The following is a 23,416-nucleotide window of genomic DNA, read 5'->3' as shown; positions in this document are numbered from 1 at the left end:
TCCCACCCGTTCCTTATTTACGATCCAGCACTAGGAATATGTAGGGTCCGGTATCCGGCTCGGCGCATAGGTGTCTAACCTATCTACGGTGGTGATTGACCCCAGGGACCAGCAGCAGGGATACTTAGTGTCAGGTATCTGGCTCGGTGCATAGGTGCGGAACCCATATAGGGTGGTGAAGTACCTCAGGGACCAGCAGCAGGGATACTTAGGGTCAGGTATCCGGCTCAGCGCATAGGTGCATAGATGTGGAACCCATATAGGGTGGTGAAGGACCCCAGGGACCAGCAGCAGGGATATATAGGGTCAGGTATCCGGCTCGGCGCATAGGTGCAGAACCTATCTAGGGTGGTGATTGACCCCAGGGACCAGCAGCAGGGATACTTAGGGTCAGGTATCCGGCTCGGCACATAGGTGCGGAAACTATCTAGGGTTGTGATGGGACCCCAGAGACCAGCTGTAGGTTTGGTCAGGGGTCACATCTCCCCTTTCCCTAGACACAGGGTTTCCCTTCCCTTTTGCCATTCACTTGGTACTTCCCTGTACCTTGCATGACACATTCTTGGCACAAAATAAGCACCAGAGTCAGACAAGAAGATCCACAAACCACCACCAATGGTCACCAAAGTCAAGCAGAAGACAACCCCATTTGGAGGTGACCTTGGAGCCAATTACTGGCCAATAGGGTTATCCCCCTAAATTAACCCCATCTGATATAATTTACTGATCACGCTCGGACCCTCAGCCCCATCTTGAAAGAAGAGGTGCTCCAACTTGGCCTCGTCTCCATTCCTTGACATGAGACCGGTGGAAATAGCCGAGTAAGCATGCCGCGCTCTCCGGCTGCCCCATGGACAATGAATAAAGAGGAACTTGAGCATGTGCACCTCCCCTTCATTCATGGTGGGGCCAAAGAGCCCACTTCTCAGATTTTCAAAGCCCCAATATTGGGATCCTTAGGGGGTCCCATCGGTCAAAGCTGGAGCAATCAGCAAGCTACCCCATAGGGATAGATGATAACTTTAATTTTTTTTAGGAATAACCCTTTAAGAATGTCAATCACTCCTACAAATACTATGTTATCACATGATAGCCTGCAATTACTATCAAAACCACCAGGTGGCCACATACAGACACCTATAGCATAAACATCTCCCAACAGAGTGTCACAAAGTCTTGATTTTCTTTTTACAAAGCTGGACGTCTCGCGTTCCTCGCTCATCTTGGGATGTATCGAGCCAAGAGGAAAATTACGGAAAGGTCACATTTGACTCACGCTTTAAAAGCAAGAAAATGGCCGCATTTCATCTTCATCTGCATCGGGACAATAGGGCAGCCATTTGTGCAGAGCTGAATTCATGCAAAGTTTATATGCCTTTGTTTGTGACTGCTTTTATGGGCATGTTCTCATAAAAAGTGCTCGCTCCCATTAAACAAGCTCATTATCCGTACACAAATCTCATATGCATGGTAATTGCGGTTTAAAGGAAGAACTCAAAGGAGCAGAAAGGAGCAGAGACAACAAGAGAGGAGCAGAGACGAGCCGCGAGGAGCAGAGACGACAAAAGAAGAGCAGAGACGAGCCGAAAGGAGCAGAGACGACAAGAGAGGAGCAGAGACGAGCCGAAAGGAGCAGAGACGACAAGAGAGGAGCAGAGACGACAAGAGAGAAGCAGAGACGATAAGAGAGGAGCAGAGACGAGCCGAAAGGAGCAGAGTCGACAAGGGAGGAGCAGAGATGAGCCGCGAGGAGCAGAGACGACAAGAGAGGAGCAGAGACGACAAGAGAGGAGCAGAGATGAGCCGCGAGGAGCAGAGATGACAAGAGAGGAGCAGAGACGACAAGAGAGGAGCAGAGACAAGCCGCGAGGACCAGAGACGACAAGAGAGAAGCAGAGACGACAAGAGAGGAGCAGAGACGACAAGAGAGGAGCAGAGACGAGCCGCGAGGAGCAGAGACAACAAGAGAGGAGCAGAAACGAGCAGAAAGGAGCAGAGTCGACAAGAGAGGAGCAGAGACGAGCCACGAGGAGCAGAGATGACAAGAGAAGAGCAGAGACGACAAGAGAGGAGCAGAGACGAGCCGAAAGGAGCAGAGACAACAAGAGAGGAGCAGAGACGAGCCGCGAGGAGCAGAGACGACAAGAGAGGAGCAGAAACAAGCCGCGAGGAGCAGAGACGACAAGAGAGGAGCAGAGACGACAAGAGAGGAGCAGAGACAAGCCACGAGAAGCAGAGACGAGCCACGAGGAGCAGAGACGACAAGAGAGGAGCAGAGATGACAAGAGAGGAACAGAGACGAGCCACGAGGAGCAAAGATGACAAGAGAGGAGCAGAGACGACAAGAAAGGAGCAGAGACGACAAGAGAGGAGCAGAGACGAGCCGCGAGGAGCAAAGATGACAAGAGAGGAGCAGAGACGACAAGATAGGAGCAGAGACGAGCCTTGAGGAGCAGAGACGACAAGAGAGGAGCAGAGACGACAATAGAGGAGCAGAGATGAGCTGCGAGAAGCAGAGACGACAAGAGAGGAACAGAGACGACAAGAAAGGAACACAGATGACAAGAGAGGAGCAGAGACGAGTCACAATGAGCAGAGACGACAAGAGAGGAGCAGAAACGACAAGAAAGGAGCAGAGACGACAAGAGAGGAGCAGAGACGACAAGAAAGGAACACAGATGACAAGAGAGGAGCAGAGACGAACCACGAGGAGCAGAGACGACAAGAGAGGAGCAGAGATGACAAGAGAGGAGCAGAGACGAGCCACGATGAGCAGAGATGACAAGAGAGGAGCAGAGACGACAAGAAAGGAGCAGAGACGACAAGAGAGGAGCAGAGACGAGCTGCGAGAAGCTGTGACGACAAGAGAGGAGCAGAGACGAGCCGCGAGGAGCAGAGATGACAAGAGAGGAGCAGAGACGACAAGAGAGGAGCAGAGACGAGCCGCAAGCAGCAGAGACAACAAGAGAGGAGCAGAGACGACAAGATAGGAGCAGAGACGACGAGAGAGGAGCAGAGATGAGCCGCGAGGAGCAGAGACGAGCCGCGAGGAGCAGAGACGAGCCGCGAGGAGCATGTCTGCAAATGTAGCCGGGCTCAGATTACCGCCATAATGAAAGGAAAATTGTGCTGCATTTACAATATTCCACTGCATATTCATATCCACTTAGTTTCGGAGGACGGTTCTGTGCGGGGGGAGGGGGATGTTATACAGAGGATCCGACTCTGATATGGAGAACATAAATGGCTTCTGCTGACCCCAGAGAACCTGAAGAAGATCAGCGCCAGGTCCTGGTACAACGATCATGCTCCATAAACACAGACAGTTTCTTCAGTGCATCCATCAAGACTTCATGTGCTGCGCTCTCCTCTACCTGGACTATTTCATTTATTTTCCTCCCTTATATAGCGCTATTAATTCCACAGATGTCATCACTGTCCCCATTGGGGCTCACAATCTAAATTCACTATCAGTCTTTGGAGTATGGGAGGAAACCGGAGAACCCGGAGGAAACCCACGCAAACACGGGGAGAACATACAAACTCCTTGCAGATGTTATCCTTGGTGGGATTTGAACCCAGGACCCCAGTGCTGAAAGACTGCAGTGCTAACCACTGAGACACCGTGTACAATGATAACCACTGAGCAACTGTGTACAATGCAAACTGCTAACCAATGAGCAAATGTGTACATTGCTAACCACTAAGCCACCATGTACAATGATAACCACTGAGCAACTGTATATAATGCTAACTTCTGAGCGACAGTGTACAGTGCTAACCACTGAGCCACCATATATAATGCTAACCACGGAGCAACTGTGTACAATGCTAACCACTGAGTAACCGTACACAATGCTAACCACTGAGCGACTGTGTATAGTGCTAACCACTGAGCATATATGCTTTCCACTATGTACTATACTTACAGTGCCTTGCAAAAATATTCAGCCCCCTTGAATTTTTCACCCTTTTCCCACATTTCAGGCTTAAAACATAAAGATAACAATGTTAATGTTCTGGTGAAGAATCAACAACAAGTGGACACAATTGTGAAGATGAACGAAATTTATTGCTTTTGTTAAACTTTTGTAAAAAATAATAAACTGAAAATTGCGACGTGCAATATTATTCATCCCCTTTACTTTCAGTGCAGCAAACTCCCTCCAGAAGTTGATTGAGGATCTCTGAATGATCCAATGTTGTCCTAAATGACTGATGATGATAAATATATTCCCCTGTGTGTAATCAAGTCTCCGTATAAATGCACCTGCTCTGTGATAGTCTCAGGGTTCTGTATAAAGCGCAGATCGCATCATGAAGACCAAGGAACACAACAGGCAGGTCCGTGATACTGTTGTGGAGACGTTTAAAGCCGGATTTGGTTGCAAAAAGATTTCCACAACTTTAAACATCATAAAGAGCACTGTGCAAGCGATCATAGTGAAATGGAAGGAGGATCATACCACTGCAAATCTACCAAGACCCGGCCGTCCATCCAAACTGTCATCTCACACAAGGAGAAGACTGATCAGAGATGCAGCCAAGAGGCCCATGATCCCTCTGGATGAGCTGCAGAGATCTACAGCTGAGGTGGGAGAGTCTGTCCATAGGACAACAATCAGTCGTACACTGCACAAATCTGGCCTTTATAAAAGAGTGGCAAGAAGAAAGCCATTATCCATAAAAAGGGTTGTTTAAAGTTTGCCACAAGCCACCTGGAGACACCAAACATGTGGAAGAAGGTGCTCTGGTCAGATGAAACCAAAATCCAACTATCTGGGCACAATGCCAAACAATATGTTTGGCGTAAAAGTAACACAAGTCATCACCCTGAACACACCATCCCCACTGTCAAGCATGGTGGTGGCGGCATCATGGTTTGGGCCTGCTATTATTCAGCAGGGACAGGGAAGATGGTTAAAATTGATGGGAAGATGGAGCTAAATACAGGACCATTCTTGAAGAAAACCTGTTGGAGTCTGCAAAAGACCTGAGACTGGGACGGAGATTTGTCTTCCAACAAGACAATGATCCCAAACATAAAGCAAAATCTACAATGGAATGGTTCACAAATAAACATATCCAGGTGTTAGAATGGCCAAGTCACAGTCCAGACCTGAACCCAATCGAGAATCTGTGGAAAGAGCTGAAAACTGCTGTTCACAAACGCCTCCATCCAACCTCACTCAGCTCCAGCTGTTTACAAAGGAAGAATGGGCGAGAATTTCAGCATCTCGATGTGCAAAACTGATAGACACATACCCCAAGAGACTTGTGCTGTAATCACAGCAAAAGGGGGCGCTACAAAGGATTCACTTACAGGGGATGAATAATATTGCACACCCCAATTCTCAGTTATTTATTTTTTACATAAATTTAAAATAAGCAATAAATTTCCATTGTGTCACTTGTTGTTGATTCTTCACCAGAACATTAACATTTATATCTTTATGTTTGAAGCCTGAAATGTGGGAAAAGATTGAAAAATTCAATGGGGCTGAATACTTTTGCAAGGCACTGTATCTCTTACTCTACTACATGTACTTTACTGCTCTATGTCTGTACTATATTCACTAAGCTCACTATGTTGCTCTATACCTGCACTATATGTATTATACTGTTCTTTGCCTGTACATGTACTATACTGCCCTCTACCTGTACTATATGTACTATACTGCTCTCTACTTATACTATACTACTCTATACCAGTATATTATGTGTTATATACTGCTCTCTACCTGTACATTATGTGTTATATACTGCTCTCTACCTATACTATACTGCTGTCTACCAGTACTATATGTACTATACTGCCCTCTACCTGTACTATATGTACTATACTGCTCTCTACTTATACTATATGTACTTTACTGCTCTCTACCTGTACTATGTGTAATATACTGCTCTCTACCTATACTATACTGCTGTCTACCAGTACTATATGTACTATATAATGCTCTTTACTTATACTATATGTACTATACTGCTCTCTACCTGTACTATATGTTATATACTGCTCTCTACCTGTACTATGTGTACTATACTGCTCTCTACCTGTACTATGTGTACTATACTGCTCTCTACCTGTACTATGTGTACTATACAGCTTTCTACCTGTACTATGTGTACTATACTGCTCTCTACCTGTACTATGTGTACTATACAGCTCTCTACCTGTACTATGTGTACTATACTGCTCTCTACTTATACTATACTGCTCTCTACCTGTACTATGTGCACTATACTGCTCTCTACTTATACTATACTGCTCTCTACTTATACTATACTGTGCTCTTCCTGTACTATATGTACTATACATCTCTATACCGCTACCTATACTGCGCTCTACCTGTACTACATGTACCATACTGCTCTCTATCTATACTATATGTAAAATACTGCTCTCTACCTATATTATATGTACTATACTGCTCTCTACCTGTACTATGTGTACTATACCGCTCTCTACTTATACTATACTACTCTCTACCTGTACATTATGTGTTATATACTGCTCTCTACCTGTACATTATGTGTTATATACTGCTCTCTACCTGTACATTGTGTTATATACTGCTCTCTACCTGTACACTATGTGTTATATACTGCTCTCTACCTATACTATACTGCGGTCTACCTATACTATATGTACTATACTGCGCTCTACCTGTACTATGTGTACTATACTGCGCTCTACTTAACACTATAATGCTCTCTACTTATACTATACTACTCTCTACTTATACTATACTGCGCTCTTCCTGTACTATATGTACCATACTGCCCTCTACCTATACTATATGTAAAATACTGCTCTCTACCTATATTACATTTACTATTCTGCTCTTTACTTATAATAAACATATTGTAATTCTCTCTATGCTTACTGTATGTGCTATATTGCTCTGTATGTGTAGTGAATCTATTGTACTGTTCTATTCTTGTACTACACATTCTGTATGGCACTCTACCTGTACTATATGTACTATATCACACTCTACCTGTACTATATGTACTATATCACACTCTACCTGTACTATATGTACTATATCACACTCTACCTGTACTATATGTACTATATCACACTCTACCTGTACTATATGTACTATATCGCACTCTACCTGTACTATATGTACTATATCACACTCTACCTGTACTATATGTACTATATGACACTCTACCTGTACTATATGTACTATACTGCGCTCTACCTGTAGTATATGTACTATAGCACACTCTACCTGTACTATGTGTACTATATGACACTCTACCTGTACTATATGTACTATACTGCGCTCTACCTGTACTATATGTGCTATATTACACTCTACCTGTACTATATGTACTATATCACACTCTACTTGTACTATATGTGCTATACTGCGCTCTACCTGTATTATATGTACTATATCACACTCTACCTGTACTATATGTACTATATCACACTCTACTTGTACTATATGTGCTATACTGCGCTCTACCTGTATTATATGTACTATATCACACTCTACCTGTACTATATGTACTATATCGCACTCTAGTTTTTCTACATGTACTGCCATCTTTCTTTCTTCTATGTGCTGCCCTTTACCTGTGCGTCTACGTGCCTAGTATTGTGTTCAGTACAGGACCTATAGAAGCTTCTGTCTCTTCCTGACGACTATGAATTCTGTCTTTTTCTAAATATCATTTATTTCTATTTTTTGGTGTTTATTGAACCAGTTACTATCTTTCTATAATCCTTAAACAATTAAATTGAAAGTACCAGGATCATTAGCCCTAACACTTGACTATTGAAATGTCTATGGTGATAATTACAACCGGACACGGCTATACACCGGTATACGGCCAGCTATAATGGCAGACCACTAATAAGACAGAAGATAGCTCCGATCACTGAGCGCCGCGGGCTGACACATCACCAGACGTCTCCAGGCTCCCTACAGCACCGGGTATCCCTGATATTACACCGATGGATATAACGCGGCATTACCTGACTCATATGAGGACACAATGTGGTGGACTCAATGTTACTATTATCAGAAAATTACAGCCTAATGAAATCCGGATCAGAGATCGCGCCTGTTACAGACGGAGCGCTACTATCTACCGGGCTCATCATCAGATAATTGACACATGATTCACTGTTTACAGCTGAAATTGATGGAAGATGACATTATTTTTAAGATGACTAAAATACAAAAGTACAAAAGATGACAGGCGAAGCAGCAACGCATCAACAAACATTAATTACAAGTAATACTAATTTACTGTCGGGCTGTTCCTGCGCCGTAAGACTGAATCCTGCTGCGTTCACTTCTGTGTTGGGGGCTGAATTTGGAGTTCGGTACTATTAGATCATTAGTCAGCATGTTTTTGCTATGTAATCTGATAGTAGCATGGTGAAGGGGCAGAGACCCTGAATCCAGGCTCGTGTTGCTGTTTCACTAAAATGAGTATTTTATCATCAGGAGATTATCAGTACAGGACTAGGTGTCTCGTGCCTTCTAGTCCTCCAGCACTGTGTAACCCCACCACTTTTTTGGCAGTATAACCCTGCCAACACCACTGATTGGCAGCTTTCTTCTGTGTAACCCCGCCCACACCGCTGATTGGGAGCGTTCTCACGTGTAGCCCCTCCCCCACCACTGATTACCAGCTCTCTGCCAATATACAGTGAGAATATAAAAAAAAAGCCAGCTCACCACAATATAGGTATGTCGAGTGTGCACAGAAGCTTCTATAAAGCTCAGCATCATCTATAGGGACCATGAAAAGAAAAGTATGACAGCTGGATTCTAAACAATGGCCACTGTGAGGAGCTGGCCACGGACTAAAGATTATTGGACCAATTGACGCAGAGTGGACTTTTTGCAGCATGGAGCATCGGTCATGTCGATCTTATTATTGTGTGTTATTAACAATTGCTTGCCCGTCAGTTTAAGGTACACAATTTGAAGGGGGAAGGGGTTATAATAGTAGGATTCATTGTCCTGCATCTGGTGGGGTGTTGAGAGTCTCTTGTTCCTCTTTGCAGGGGGCTTCTCTAATAAACAATCCTGCAGACAGGGCCTGAGACTGGGCTTCTGGAACCTTCATACTTTGAGGTCATGTAGAAAATGTCTAAACAGATGGGTGTGATGAGTAATTCTGCCCATTTAAGGGAGCTGATCCCAGGAGAGGTACAATAATAAGCCACATGTTTGGTTATTGTGGCAGTTGGTCCTGTGATGTAGAGGGGCGATGATCTGTTGCTGTGACCAGGTCCTGGTGCCCATGGATAGACTATAAGAGCTAGATGCAAGCTACGGTCGTGATGTCCATCGTCTGGATCTGAGGAACTATCCTCAGGACTATCATACCCATCTGGAGCTGGATACACAAGCTATGGTCATGGTATTCATCATCTGGACCTGAGAAACTATCCTAAGGACTGTTGCTGGCTGGAGCTGGACACACGTGCTACGGTCATGGTATCCATCATCTGGATCTGGGGAACTATCCTAAGGACTGTTGCTGGTGGCTGGAGCTGGATACACACGCTACGGTCATGATATCCATTGTCTGGATCTGAGGAACTATCCTAAGGATTGGTGTTGGTGGCTGGAGCTGGATACACACGCTACGGTCATGGTATCAGTCGTCTGGACCTGAGAAACTATCCTAAGGACTGTGGTTGGTGGCTAGAGCTGGAGACACGCTCTATGGTCATGATATCCAACGTCTCGAGGAGCATAAGGACTATGGTTGCTCTAACACCGTGTACGGAAGTAATAAAAATTGTTGCATCGTCAACCTGTCTAAGGCGGGCTTTGCACACAACGACATCGCAGGTGCGATGTCGGTGGGGTCAAATTGAAAGTGACGCACATCCGGCATCGCATGTGATATCGTAGTGTGTAAAGCCTTGATGATACGATTAACGAGTGCAAAAGCGTCATAATTGTATCATCGGTGCAGCGTCGGCGTAATCCATAATTACGCTGACGCGACGGTCCGATGTTGTTCCTCGCTCCAGCGGCAGCACACATCGCTGTGTGTGAAGTCGCAGGAGCGAGGAACATCTCCTACCGGCGTCACCGCGGCTTCCGTAGGATATGCGGAAGGAAGGAGGTGGGCGGGATGTTTACATCCTGCTCATCTCCGCCCCGCCGCTCCCATTGGCCGCCTGCCGTGTGACGTCGAAGTGACGCCGCACGACCCGCCCCCTTAATAAGCAGGCGGGTCGCCGGCCAGAGCGACGGTCGCAGGGCAGGTGAGTGCATGTGAAGCCGGCGTAGCGATAATTTTCGCTACGCCAGCTTTCACAAGATATTGTACCTGCGACGGGGGCGGGGACTATCACGTGCGACATCGCAGCATCAAATCTTCACAGCCACGTATAGCATAAACATTTCCTAACAGACTCCACATATTTGTGCAATTTTTTTTTAAGCTTATGATCTTGTTTCACATCTCAGCCAAGAGCAATGGTCGGGAATGACGCATTTATCAGTCAAGAGCCAACAGATTTAGCACCAAAGAATGAAGCAAATCCATAGTCAATAAAGTAACGAAGGGAAGAATGGAGCAGAAAGTATTAACAAGGGCAAAACTTGGTGACATCACCCAATACGAGAGTAATCTACTAGCTCTCTATTCTGAGCTTTTGGAAAACAATGGAAGTCAGACCATCTCCATATCATCGGAGACCCATCACCTCCATAGTTCCTCTAGGCTCGGTTTTTCCAGGTTTCTCCCATTGAGCCTGTGGTTTACGCTCCGGCATTGATCGGAGAACCTGTCTCCCCAACCATCATCATCAAGTGCATGTCGTAACATATGTTTCCACGCTCCATCCTGATGATGTTTGTAGCAGGATCTCACAGATTGCGCTCATTATGCAAATAAACACCAATCCCAAAATACAATATGGGTTACATAAAATTACTAATGACATTAACAAACCGGAAAGTTGCAAGACTTGACGATAAATGAGATAAACGTGTGATCTTAATTAACTTTTTTCTGTTTCCCACACTCCGGTTGACTTGAAGGACAGTTGTACTAAGTTAATTTTGTACATGAACGGTAAATAAATGACATCTACTGTATAATCTGAGACGGGAGAGCGAGCCTGGAAGGAGGGCTCAGGCGATGAAACAGGAAAAAGAGCTAAAGCCTAAACATACAAGGAACGTTCTATGGAGTCAACATGAGAATATCTTTAATTTCCTACACTATGACACTATCAATGGACGTTCACTTAGGACAATGGCTTCCTTTTGCAGAAGGGTCCCGTGGAGCGTCACCCACAGTCCAGGGGACTTTTTTCCCCCTGTCCGTAAACGAAAATGTGATTTTTATGAAGCAGGAGGATCTTGAAACAGATTATTAAGATCGTTCTTATTATTATTTTTCTGTTTACTGTCAATGTTGCCAATGTAGCATTATAGACCGTAGACCTACAGTGCTTTGAAAAAGTATTCATACCCCATGAACTTTTCCACCTTCTTTTTCTGTTACACCCATAATGTCCCGATTCCTTTGTGCAGAGCATCTTGCACACAGGTGATGCTCTGCCACACCTTCCTGAACTACAAAGCCGGCAGTGACATGTTTCGTCTGTGCAGAGCATCTTGCATTTGGAGATGCTCTGCTGTGTTTCTCTGAGCATTAGCTGTCAGGTTGTTTGACTGCACAGGTTTCCATGCTGGTTCTGGGAGGTGCTAATTACTCAGGTGTTCCACATTCCTGGTAATTGCTCTGTTTCATTACTGAGCATACTCTCCTAGAACCTCGCCAGTTGTACTCTCTGGTTCTGTAGTTCTGCTGTTGACTCCTGTTTGTGCTTGTGTTCTCATCTAAGTTTCTTGACCCTGAACTGTTTACTGACTCCTCTCTGCCCGCTTCCTGTTCTTGTCTTTATCTCCTGGCTTCTGACCTCGAATGGTCACCTGACCACCTTTCTGCCCACTCCCTGTTCTTGTCGTTACCTGCTGGCTTCTGACCTTGAATCTTTACCTGACCACCTCTCTGCCCGCTCCCTGTTCTTGTCGTTACCTCCTGGCTTCTGACCTTGAATCGTTACCTGACCACCTCTCTACCTGCTCCCTGTTCTTGTCATTACCTCCTGGCTACTGACCTCGGACCATTACCTGACCACCTCTCTGCCTACTTCCTGTTCTTGTTGTTACCTCCTGGCATCTGACCTCGAGCCATTACCTGACCACATCTCTGCTTGCTCCATAAATCTAATACGTACTCTCCTGGAATTCTGACCCTCGGCCTGTGACTTGACTGCGTTTCTGCTTACTCACTGAGACCTGTCGTGTCCTCCTGTGTCCTGATCCCGGCTTGTCTGACTACCCTTCCATCTATACTATCCGTAAGTAGTGACTAGAATCAAAGCTAATGTGTTAATGTCAGCATTATAGAGTTTAGACCTACAATGCTTTGAAAAAGTATTCATACCCCATGAACGTGTCCACATTTTTTCCGGTTACACCCATAAACTTGTGATATACCAATAACAGTCAAATTCATTTACATTTGTGGGTATAACGGGAAAAAAATGTGGAAGAGTTCACAGGGTATGAATACTTTTTCAAAGCACTGAAGAATTTGTGAAGTATATAGAAAATGATACTTGGTTTTCTAAATATTTTGTAAATATTAATCTGAAAACTGGGACATACATTTGCGTTCAGCTCCCTTTTATTCTGAGAGCCCTAAATAAAATTAAATTTGTCTCCAGTGATCACCTAAGTAGTAAATTGAGGCCACCTGTTTGTAATTTATTTTTAAACACTACAGCTGTTCTGTGAAGGCCTCAGAAGTTGTTGGAGAATATTAGATATCAAACAACATCATGAAAACCAAGGAACACACCGGACAGGTCAGGAATAAAGTTGTGTTGAGGAGGAAAGCAGGGTTAGGTTATAGAAAATAGCCCAAGCTCTAAATATCTCATGGAACACTGTTCAATTCATCATCCAAAAATGGAAGGAGTACGGCACAACTGCAAGCCTACCAAGACATGGCCACCACCTAAATTGACATCACAAGAAGGAGAACAATAATTAGAGGAGCAGCCAATAGGCCCACGGTCACTGGAGGAGCCGCAGAGATCACAGCTCAGGGGGGAGAATCTGTCCACAGGATGAGTATTAGTCATATTCTCCACAAATCTGTCCACAGGACGACTATTAGGGTGGCGTTACATGCGTCGATATGTCGTGCGATCGCATGAGTGATCGTACCCGCCCCCGTCGTTTGTGCGTCACGGGCAATTTGTTACCCGTGGTGCACAAAGTCGTTTATCCCTGTCACACGTACACACCTCCTGAACGACGTCGCTGTGGGCGGCGAACATCCTCTTCCTGAAGGGGGCGGTTCGCGCGGCGTCACAGCGACGTCACACAGCGGCCGCCAATAGAAGCGGAGGGGCGGAGATGAGCGGGACGTAAACATCCCGCCCACCTCCTTCCTTCCGCATTGTCGGCGGGATGCAGGTAAGCTGTGTTCATCGTTCCCGGGGTGTCACATGGAGCGATGTGTGCTGCCACGGGAACGACGACGCGCAGAAGAGGGCCTGACTTTATGAAATTGAATGACGTTTCAACGAGCAACGATAAGGTGAGTATTTTTGCTCGTTCACAGTCATTCGTAGCTCTCACACGCTACGATATGTCTAACGATGCCGGATGTGCGTCACTACCGACGTGACCCCGACGACATATCGCCCGATATATCGTAGCGTGTGACGCCGGCCTTAGTCGAATACTCCACAAATCTGTCCACGGGACGACTATTTGGGGTACTTTACACGTTGCGACATAGCTACCGATATATCGTCAGGGTCACGTCGTTAGTGATGCACATCCGGCGCCGGTAGCGACATCGCAGCGTGTAACACTAATGAGTGACGATCAACGATCGCAAAATCGTTCCAAAACGTTGCTCGTTGACACATCGTTCATTTCCTTAATATCGCTGCTGCCACCGGTACGATGTTGTTCCTCGTTCCTGCGGCAGCACACATCGCTGGGTGTGACACCGCAGGAGCGACGAACCTCTCCTTATCTATGTTCACCGGCAATGAGGAAGGAAGAAGGTGGGCGGGATGTTCGTCCCGCTCATCTCCGCCCCTCCGCTTCTATTGGCCGGCCGCTTAGTGACGGCGCGGTGACGCCGAACGCACCTCCCCCTTGAAGGAGGGATTGTTCGGCAATCACAGACGCTTTTGAAAGCCATAAGAAGTCCTAGGGGACACAGTGAGCAGTAGAAGAAGGAGCTCAGGTCAGTTGAAACCAAAGGAGAACCTTTTGGGCAAAATGCTATGTGTGGTGGAAAACTAAGACTAGGTGGTATGTTACATAAAATTCCAATAAAATCCATTGAAGTTTGTGGGTGTAATGTGACAAAATGTGGAACAAACCTGGTCATTTTTTATGGTTTTCCAATGAGTCCATAAAAAATGTTGGCTGTACGCGAGTTTTGTCCAGGAAATAAAATATCAAGTTGGCAACGCTGGTCCCTTGATGATATGGCTGGCTATCCCACTACAACCACCTATAGCACGTGGACGCGCTCAAGGTAAAGTGTTTAGTTCCTCAAGTACCATACAAGGAAAATGTTAGCATTACATGGTGCCCATTGAGATCTATGCAAATTCTAATGCAACATACTAGGTCCTCCAGAGTGGTAGAAGCTCTGGTTGATCGATGAAGGCCACAAATATGGAACTCTCTTATTTACCGTTCCTCAAGGACCATACAAGGAAAGTGTCAGCATTACATGGTGCCCATTGAGATCTATGCAACTTTTAAGACATACTTGGTCTTCCAGAGTGATAGAAGCTCTGGTTGATCGATGAAGGCTACAAATATGGAACTCTCTTATTTACAGTTCCTCAAGGACCATACAAGGAAAGTGTCAGCATTACATGGTGCCCATTGAGATCTATGCAACTTTTAAGACATACTTGGTCTTCCAGAGTGATAGAAGCTCTGGTTGATTGATGAAGGCTACAAATATGGAACTCTCTTATTTACAGTTCCTCAAGGGCCATACAAGGAAAATGTCAGCATTACATGGTGCCCATCGACATCTATGCAACTTTTAAGACATACTAGGTCCTCCAGAGTGGTAGAAGCTCTGGTTGATCGATGAAGGCTACAAATATGGAACTCTCTTATTTACAGTTCCTCAAGGACCATACAAGGAAAGTGTCAGCATTACATGGTGCCCATTGAGATCTATGCAACTTTTAAGACATACTTGGTCTTCCAGAGTGATAGAAGCTCTGGTTGATTGATGAAGGCCACAAATATGGAACTCTCTTATTTACCGTTCCTCAAGGACCATACAAGGAAAGTGTCAGCATTACATGGTGCCCATTGAGATCTATGCAACTTTTAAGACATACTTGATCTTCCAGAGTGGTAGAAGCTCTGGTTGATCGATGAAGGCCACAAATATGGAACTCTCTTATTTACCGTTCCTCAAGGACCATACAAGGAAAGTGTCAGCATTACATGGTGCCCATTGAGATCTATGCAACTTTTAAGACATACTTGGTCTTCCAGAGTGATAGAAGCTCTGGTTGATCGATGAAGGCTACAAATATGGAACTCTCTTATTTACAGTTCCTCAAGGACCATACAAGGAAAGTGTCAGCATTACATGGTGCCCATTGAGATCTATGCAACTTTTAAGACATACTTGGTCTTCCAGAGTGATAGAAGCTCTGGTTGATTGATGAAGGCTACAAATATGGAACTCTCTTATTTACAGTTCCTCAAGGGCCATACAAGGAAAATGTCAGCATTACATGGTGCCCATCGACATCTATGCAACTTTTAAGACATACTAGGTCCTCCAGAGCGGTAGAAGCTCTGGTTGATCGATGAAGGCTACAAATATGGAACTCTCTTATTTACAGTTCCTCAAGGACCATACAAGGAAAATGTCAGCATTACATGGTGCCCATCGACATCTATGCAACTTTTAAGACATACTAGGTCCTCCAGAGTGATAGAAGCTCTGGTTGATCGATGAAGGCTACAAATATGAAACTCTCTTATTTACAGTTCCTCAAGTACCATACAAGGAAAATGTTAGCATTACATGGTGCCCATCGAGATCTATGCAACTTTTAAGACATAAACTTGGTCTTTCAGAGTGATAGACGCTCTGGTTGATTGATGAAGGTTACAAATATGGAGCTCTTTTATTTAGGGTCTTCTACACCTAACATTCCCTTTAACACTAGAAGTCACAGGAATTTCGAGCTCCATAAGGTTCCAATGGTAGAAATGTTAAATGACCCCTCTCTGGGACTTCTAGTGTTAATCGCCAAATATGAATAAACCCATTCCTTACAATGATAAAGCCACCAGCAAACCATATTGGCTGCACGCTCTGTGGTCAATTTGTGACCGCTTGTTCCCATCAGATACTAGGACTTAGACATTTTTTACTATTTGTTACCTTTCATTTCCACCAGTAACAAATGTAACAGATTGAGAATGTCCCGGAATCTGAATGTTGCATTGTATCATATGTATTTACAAATAGAACCCTTCTGTGTAAACAATCGAGCTCCGGATGATTAAATTGTGACGATATCATTTGTATTAATGACATTTGCAATCATTTTCCCACCTATTTGGTCACCGGTGATGATCACATTTGCTTTATGCACTGCAGACACGCTCATAGATAGATCTGATGTATCACAACCTTGCATGCGATTCTATATACCATCACAATATCATGATATATACACACTGCGAGGGCTAAGGCAGGCGTAAAGAATAATATCGCTGTCTCTTTTTTTTATATGCTGCTGATATATGTCAAGGCTGGAAGATTTATGCTGCTATCGTGTATATCAAGGAAGGAGGGAAAAAAAAAAGAAAACATGTTACTGGGCTTTTTGATGTGGAGTGCTGACTAGTGATAAGATGGAGGGATGCATTTTGCTGGCGTGTCTCGGGGGGAGCTGCATATATGTGGATGTCACCTCCAAGGGCTGCGCCTGGATGCAAATTTTTTATCATAGATGGATGCAGTTGCAGGGCTGCTTTGTGCATATTAATGATCATTTTCGTTTTTTTGGAAGGCGTTAGTTTTTTCTGATATGTCTCACAGTGTGCGGCTTGTTATTTGCAGCTCACATGTTCCAGGCTGTTACCATGTAGGCTGATGGATGCCTGCTATTATAAGATGTAACGCTGCATGTTAACGACCTGCATGGTGAATATATGGCGTGACACACACTGACTTCTTAGCCCATGACACAGATGCTGTTTTCATGTTAGTAATAGGTTAAAAAAACAACCCTTCAGTGACATGTTAGCACCGGTGGGTAGGGTCTCCATCATGGATATGGTGGGCTCCTTTATCATTATGGACAGATGAGTACGCAGGGGTATGCCTGGCAATAAGATGAGGGATCACCGCCATGAAAACAGGGATGCCTAGCCATGTAAAAATGGAGCAGCCATATGGATAGTGGAATTGACTAGACCAGGTTTAGGAAAAATGACCAGAGCTGGTTCAGCACCAAGGACCGTGACAACAATATGGATATGGTCAAAAATATGGACTAAGGCAGGTTCAGCATAAGACTCAGGCAGTAAAATGGAGTGGAATCGGTTCAGCACCAGAGGTGGAAATATGGACTAGGGCAGGTTTAGCATAAAGGGAAGGAGCAGCAATATGGACTAGAACTGGTTCAGCAGAAAAGCTTGGAGCAGCTTTGGTAATATTGACTAGATCAGGACCAGCACCATGGAGAGGGGCAGCAATATGGACTAGATCAGGACCAGCACCATGGAGAGGGGCAGCAATATGGACTAGATCAGGACCAGCACCATGGAGAGGAGCAGCTTTGGTAATATTGACTAGATCAGGACCAGCACCATGGAGAGGGGCAGCAATATGGACTAGATCAGGACCAGCACCATGGAAAGGGGCAACAATATGGACTAGATCAGGACCGGTACCATGGAGAGGGGCAGCAATATGGACTAGATCAGGACCAGCACCATGGAGAGGAGCAGCAATATGGACTAGATCAGGTCCACACCATGGAAAGGGGCAGCAATATGGACTAGATCAGGACCAGCACCATGGAGAGGGGCAGCAATATGGACTAGATCAGGACCAGCACCATGGAAAGGGGAAGCAATATGGACTAGATCAGGACCAGCACCATGGAGAGGGGCAGCAATATGGACTAGATCAGGACCAGCACCATAGAGAGGGGCAGCAATATGGACTAGATCAGGACCAGCACCATGGAGAGGGGCAGCAATATGGACTAGATCAGGACCAGCACCATGGAGAGGGGCAGCAATATGGACTAGATCAGGACCAACACCATGGAGAGGGGCAGCAATATAGACTAGATCAGGACCAGCACCATGGAGAGAGGCAGCAATATGGACTAGATCAGGACCAGCACCATGGAGAGGGGCAGCAATATGGACTAGAACATGACCAGGACCATGGAGAGGGGCAGCAATATGGACTAGATCAGGACCAGCACCATGGAGAGGGGCAGCAATATGGACTAGATCAGGACCAGCACCATGGAGAGGGGCAGCAATATGGACTAGATCAGGACCAGCACCATGGAGAGGGGCAGCAATATGGACTAGATCAGGACCAGCACCATGGAGAGGGGCAGCAATATGGACTAGATCAGGACCAGCACCATGGAAAGGGGAAGCAATATGGACTAGATCAGGTCCACACCATGGAAAGGGGCAGCCATATAGACTAGATCAGGACCAGCACCATGGAGAGGGGCAGCAATATGGACTAGATCAGGACCAGCACCATGGAGAGAGGCAGCAATATGGACTAGATCAGGACCAGCACCATGGAGAGGGGCAGCAATATGGACTAGATCAGGACCAGCACCATGGAGAGAGGCAGCAATATGGACTAGAACAGGACCAGCACCATGGAGAGAGGCAGCAATATGGACTAGAACAGGACCAGCACCATGGAGAGGGGCAGCAATATGGACTAGATCAGGACCAGCACCATGAAAAGGGGAAGCAATATGGACTAGATCAGAAACAGCACCATGGAGAGAGGCAGAAATATGGACTAGAACAGAACCAGCACCATGGAGAGAGGCAGCAATATGGACTAGAACAGGACCAGCACCATGGAGAGGGGCAGCAATATGGACTAGATCAGGACCAGCACCATGGAGAGGGGCAGCAATATGGACTAGAACAGGACCAGCACCATGGAGAGAGGCAGCAATATGGACTAGAACAGGACCAGCACCATGGAGAGGGGCAGCAATATGGACTAGATCAGGACCAGCACCATGGAGAGGGGCAGCAATATGGACTAGATCAGGACCAGCACCATGGAGAGGGGCAGCAATATGGACTAGAACAGGACCAGCACCATGGAGAGGGGCAGCAATATGGACTAGAACAGGACCAACACCATGGAGAGGGGCAGCAATATGGACTAGAACAGGACCAGCACCATGGAGAGGGGCAGCAATATGGACTAGAACAGGACCAGCACCATGGAGAGAGGCAGCAATATGGACTAGAACAGGACCAGCACCATGGAGAGGGGCAGCAATATGGACTAGAACAGAACCAGCACCATGGAGAGGGGCAGCAATATGGACTAGATCAGGACCAGCACCATGGAGAGGGGCAGCAATATTTACTAGAATAGGACCAGCACCATGGAGAGGGGCAGCAATATGGACTAGATCAGGACCAGCACCATGGAGAGGGGCAGCAATATGGACTAGATCAGGACCAGGACCATGGAGAGGGGCAGCAATATGGACTAGATCAGGACCAGCACCATGGAGAGGGGCAGCAATATGGACTAGATCAGGACCAGCACCATGGAAAGGGGCAGCGGGGCAGCAATATGGACTACATCAGGACCAGCACCATGGAGAGGAGCAGCAATATGGACTAGATCAGGTCCAGCACCATGGAAAGGGGCAGCAATATGGACTAAAACAGGTCCAGCACCATGGAGAGAGGCAGCAATATGGACTATATGAGGACCAGCACCATGGAGAGGGGCAGCAATATGGACTAGATCAGGACCAGCACCATGGAGAGGAGCAGCCATATAGACTAGATCAGGACCAGCACCATGGAGAGGGGCAGCAATATGGACTACATCAGGACCAGCACCATGGAGAGGGGCAGCAATATGGACTAGATCAGGACCAGCACCATGGAGAGAGGCAGCAATATGGACTACATCAGGACCAGCACCATGGAGAGGGGCAGCAATATGGACTAGATCAGGACCAACACCATGGAAAGGGGCAGCAATATAGACTAGATCAGGACCAGCACCATGGAGAGGGGCAGCAATATGGAATAGATCAGGACCAGCACCATGGAGAAGGGCAGCAATATGGACTAAAACAGGACCAGCACCATGGAGAGAGGCAGCAATATGGACTAAAACAGGACCAGCACCATGGAGAGGGGCAGAAATATGGACTAGAACAGGTCCAATACTATGGAGAGGGGATGTAACAAGGACTAAAACAGGACCAGCACCATGAAGAAGGGCAGTGATATAGACTAGAGCAGGTCCTATCAATATCAATCAGGTCCTAGCAGCACTATCAATATGGGCAGCAATATGGATTCAAGCACATTTAGCACCATGGATGGGGCAGCCATATGGCTAGGGGTAAAAATATGGACTAGAACTGAATCTGCTGTGTGTATGGGAGCAGGTTTTGTAATATTAATTAGAGCAAGTCCAGCACCAAGGAATAAAGCAGGTTCAGCATCACGAATAGGGGCAACAATGTGGACTAGAACAGGTCCAGAATCATTGATAGAGGCATTACTATGGACTAGTGCAAGTCCTGCACCATGGATAGGGCAGAAATATGGACTAGAGAAGGTCCCGTACCATGGACAGGGCAGAAATATGGACTAGAGAAGGTCCCGTACCATGGACAGGGCAGAAATATGGACTACAACAGGTCCCGCACCAGGGATAGAGCTGAAATATGGACTGGAGCAGGTCCCGCAACATGGACAGGGCAGAATTATGGACTAGAGCAGGTACCGTACCATGGACAGGGCAGAATTATGGACTAGAGCAGGTCCTGCACCATGGACAGGGCAGAAATATGGACTAGAGCAGGTCCCGCATAATGGACAGGGCAGAAATATGGACAAGAAGAGGGTGCACATCATTGATGGTGGTATTATGCACTAGGGCAGGTTTATCATGGTGGACAGGTGTAATTTGGACTATAACCGGCTAAGCACCATTGATGGTGGTATTATGGACTAGGGCAGGTTTACCATGGTGGACAGGGGTAATTTGGACTATAACCGGCTAAGCACCATTGATGGTGGTATTATGGACTAGGGTAGGTTTATCATGGTGGACAGGGGCAATTTGGACTAGAACCGGCTAAGCACCATTGATGGTGGTATTATGGACTAGGGCAGGTTTACCATGGTGGACAGGGGTAATTTGGACTATAACCGGTTAAGCACCATTGATGGTGGTATTATGGACTAGGGTAGGTTTATCATGGTGGACAGGGGTAATTTGGACTAGAACCAGTTGAGTATCATTGATGGTGGTATTATGGACTAGGGTAGGTTTATCATGGTGGACAGGGGTAATTTGGACTAGAACCAGTTGAGTATCATTGATGGTGGTATTATGGACTAGGGTAGGTTTATCATGGTGGACAGGGGTAATTTGGACTCTACCTGGTTAAGCACCATTGATGGTGGTATTATGGACTAGGGCAGGTTTATCATGGTGGACAGGGGTAATTTGGACTAGAACCAGTTGAGTATCATTGATGGTGGTATTATGGACTAGGGTAGGTTTATCATGGTGGACAGGGGTGATTTGGACTATACCTGGTTAAGCACCATTGATGGTGGTATTATGGACTAGGGCAGGCTTAGCTTGGTGGACTTCAGCAGCAATATGGGTAGGAGCAGGTTTAGTAATATTGATCAGAGAAGGTTTAGTACCAAGGACAGGAAAGGAGAAGGACCAGAGCAGACCCCATCATGGAGCAGAACAGGTCAGCATTCAGCACCATGGACAGCACCAGGACTAGGTATTTGGGGACTTGTGCAATGTTGGCAGGACCATCATGTTCATCACCATGGACAGGGACATGAGAAGCAGCCAAACATGGAGGCAGCAAAGCATTGCTTGCAGGGAATGTCAGCAGAGCCCAGCTCAGACAGAGACAACCTGAGCCAGCCCTGCCTGGAGAGGAGCAGCACAGGCAGCACAGGCAGGCAGACACAGACCGGCAGTGCCGGCATCACAGATCCACAACCCAAAACAGAGGCATCCAGGACCACCACCATGAAGACGCACAGACAGCCGAGGAGGGGAGAGGGCTGGCACTGCAGTGTGGCACCTACCTTCAGCTGGGCTCGCTCTGCGCCATGCCATCCACCTGGTGCCTGCACTGGCCGCCCCTTCTGCAGCAGCCCCCGCCTCAAGAAACCAGCTGGCACGGAAGGGGCATTCAAAGGGCACGAAGGGCTCCATCCATAGCGCCAATCCCCGGCTAATGATCCCAGCACATCCTGCTGCGCCCCAACACTGCGCCCCCCGAGAGGCAGCAAAGGGGCGCACATCCGAGCCCCGGGAGCAGCGAGCGGAGCCGGCGGATCCAACCCTGCGCGGCGAGTCTGGAGATGGGGTGGGGGAGGCTGGAGGTGACAGGGAGGGAGGCTGGGAGGAGGCTGCTGGGGAGGAGGAGCCCGCTGCCAATCTCCAGCACTGCACCACAGAACGGAGGAGGAGGAGGAGAGGCACCACCGGCAATGCCAGAACGGAGGAGGAGGAGAGGCACCGGCAATGTCAGGACGGAGGAGGAGGAGAGGCACCACCGGGCAATGTCAGGACGGAGGAGGAGGAGAGGCACCGGCAATGCCAGAACGGAGGAGGAGGAGAGGCACCACCGGGCAATGTCAGGACGGAGGAGGAGGAGAGGCACCGGCAATGCCAGAACGGAGGAGGAGGAGAGGCACCACCGGGCAATGTCAGGACGGAGGAGGAGGAGGAGAGGCACCACCGGCAATGTCAGGACGGAGGAGGAGAGGCACCACCGGGCAATGTCAGGACGGAGGAGGAGGAGAGGCACCACCGGGCAATGTCAGGACGGAGGAGGAGGAGAGGCACCGGGCAATGTCAGGACGGAGGAGGAGGAGAGGCACCGGCAATGTCAGGACGGAGGAGGAGAGGCACCGGGCAATGTCAGGACGGAGGAGGAGAGGCACCGGCAATGCCAGAACGGAGGAGGAGGAGACGCACCACCGGGCAATGTCAGGATGGAGGAGGAGAGGCACCGGCAATGTCAGGACGGAGGAGGAGAGGCACCGGCAATGTCAGGACGGAGGAGGAG

The 23,416-nt window shown here is 46.9% G+C and overlaps 1 protein-coding gene across 3 annotated transcripts in view; it reads right to left on the bottom strand.

The window, feature by feature from the left end:
* The window catches only part of LRFN1 (leucine rich repeat and fibronectin type III domain containing 1), a 268,291-nt gene extending 245,555 nt beyond the window's left edge, over window positions 1-22,736 (bottom strand). For 2 of the 3 annotated variants that reach the window (XM_075323478.1, XM_075323481.1), the window contains exon 1: window positions 22,428-22,735. The gene's annotated coding sequence lies outside the window, so the exon portion shown is untranslated. Of the gene's footprint in view, window positions 1-22,427 lie in introns of all 3 variants that reach the window. The other variant, XM_075323480.1, reaches the window with a different exon arrangement.
* Between the last annotated feature and the right edge of the window lie 680 nt (window positions 22,737-23,416).

This window comes from Anomaloglossus baeobatrachus, chromosome 9, assembly GCF_048569485.1.
Source record: "Anomaloglossus baeobatrachus isolate aAnoBae1 chromosome 9, aAnoBae1.hap1, whole genome shotgun sequence".
Taxonomy (NCBI): domain Eukaryota; kingdom Metazoa; phylum Chordata; class Amphibia; order Anura; family Aromobatidae; genus Anomaloglossus; species Anomaloglossus baeobatrachus.
The sequence above is the reverse complement of the archived record's forward strand: the minus strand, read 5'-3'. Positions and strand labels throughout refer to the sequence as shown.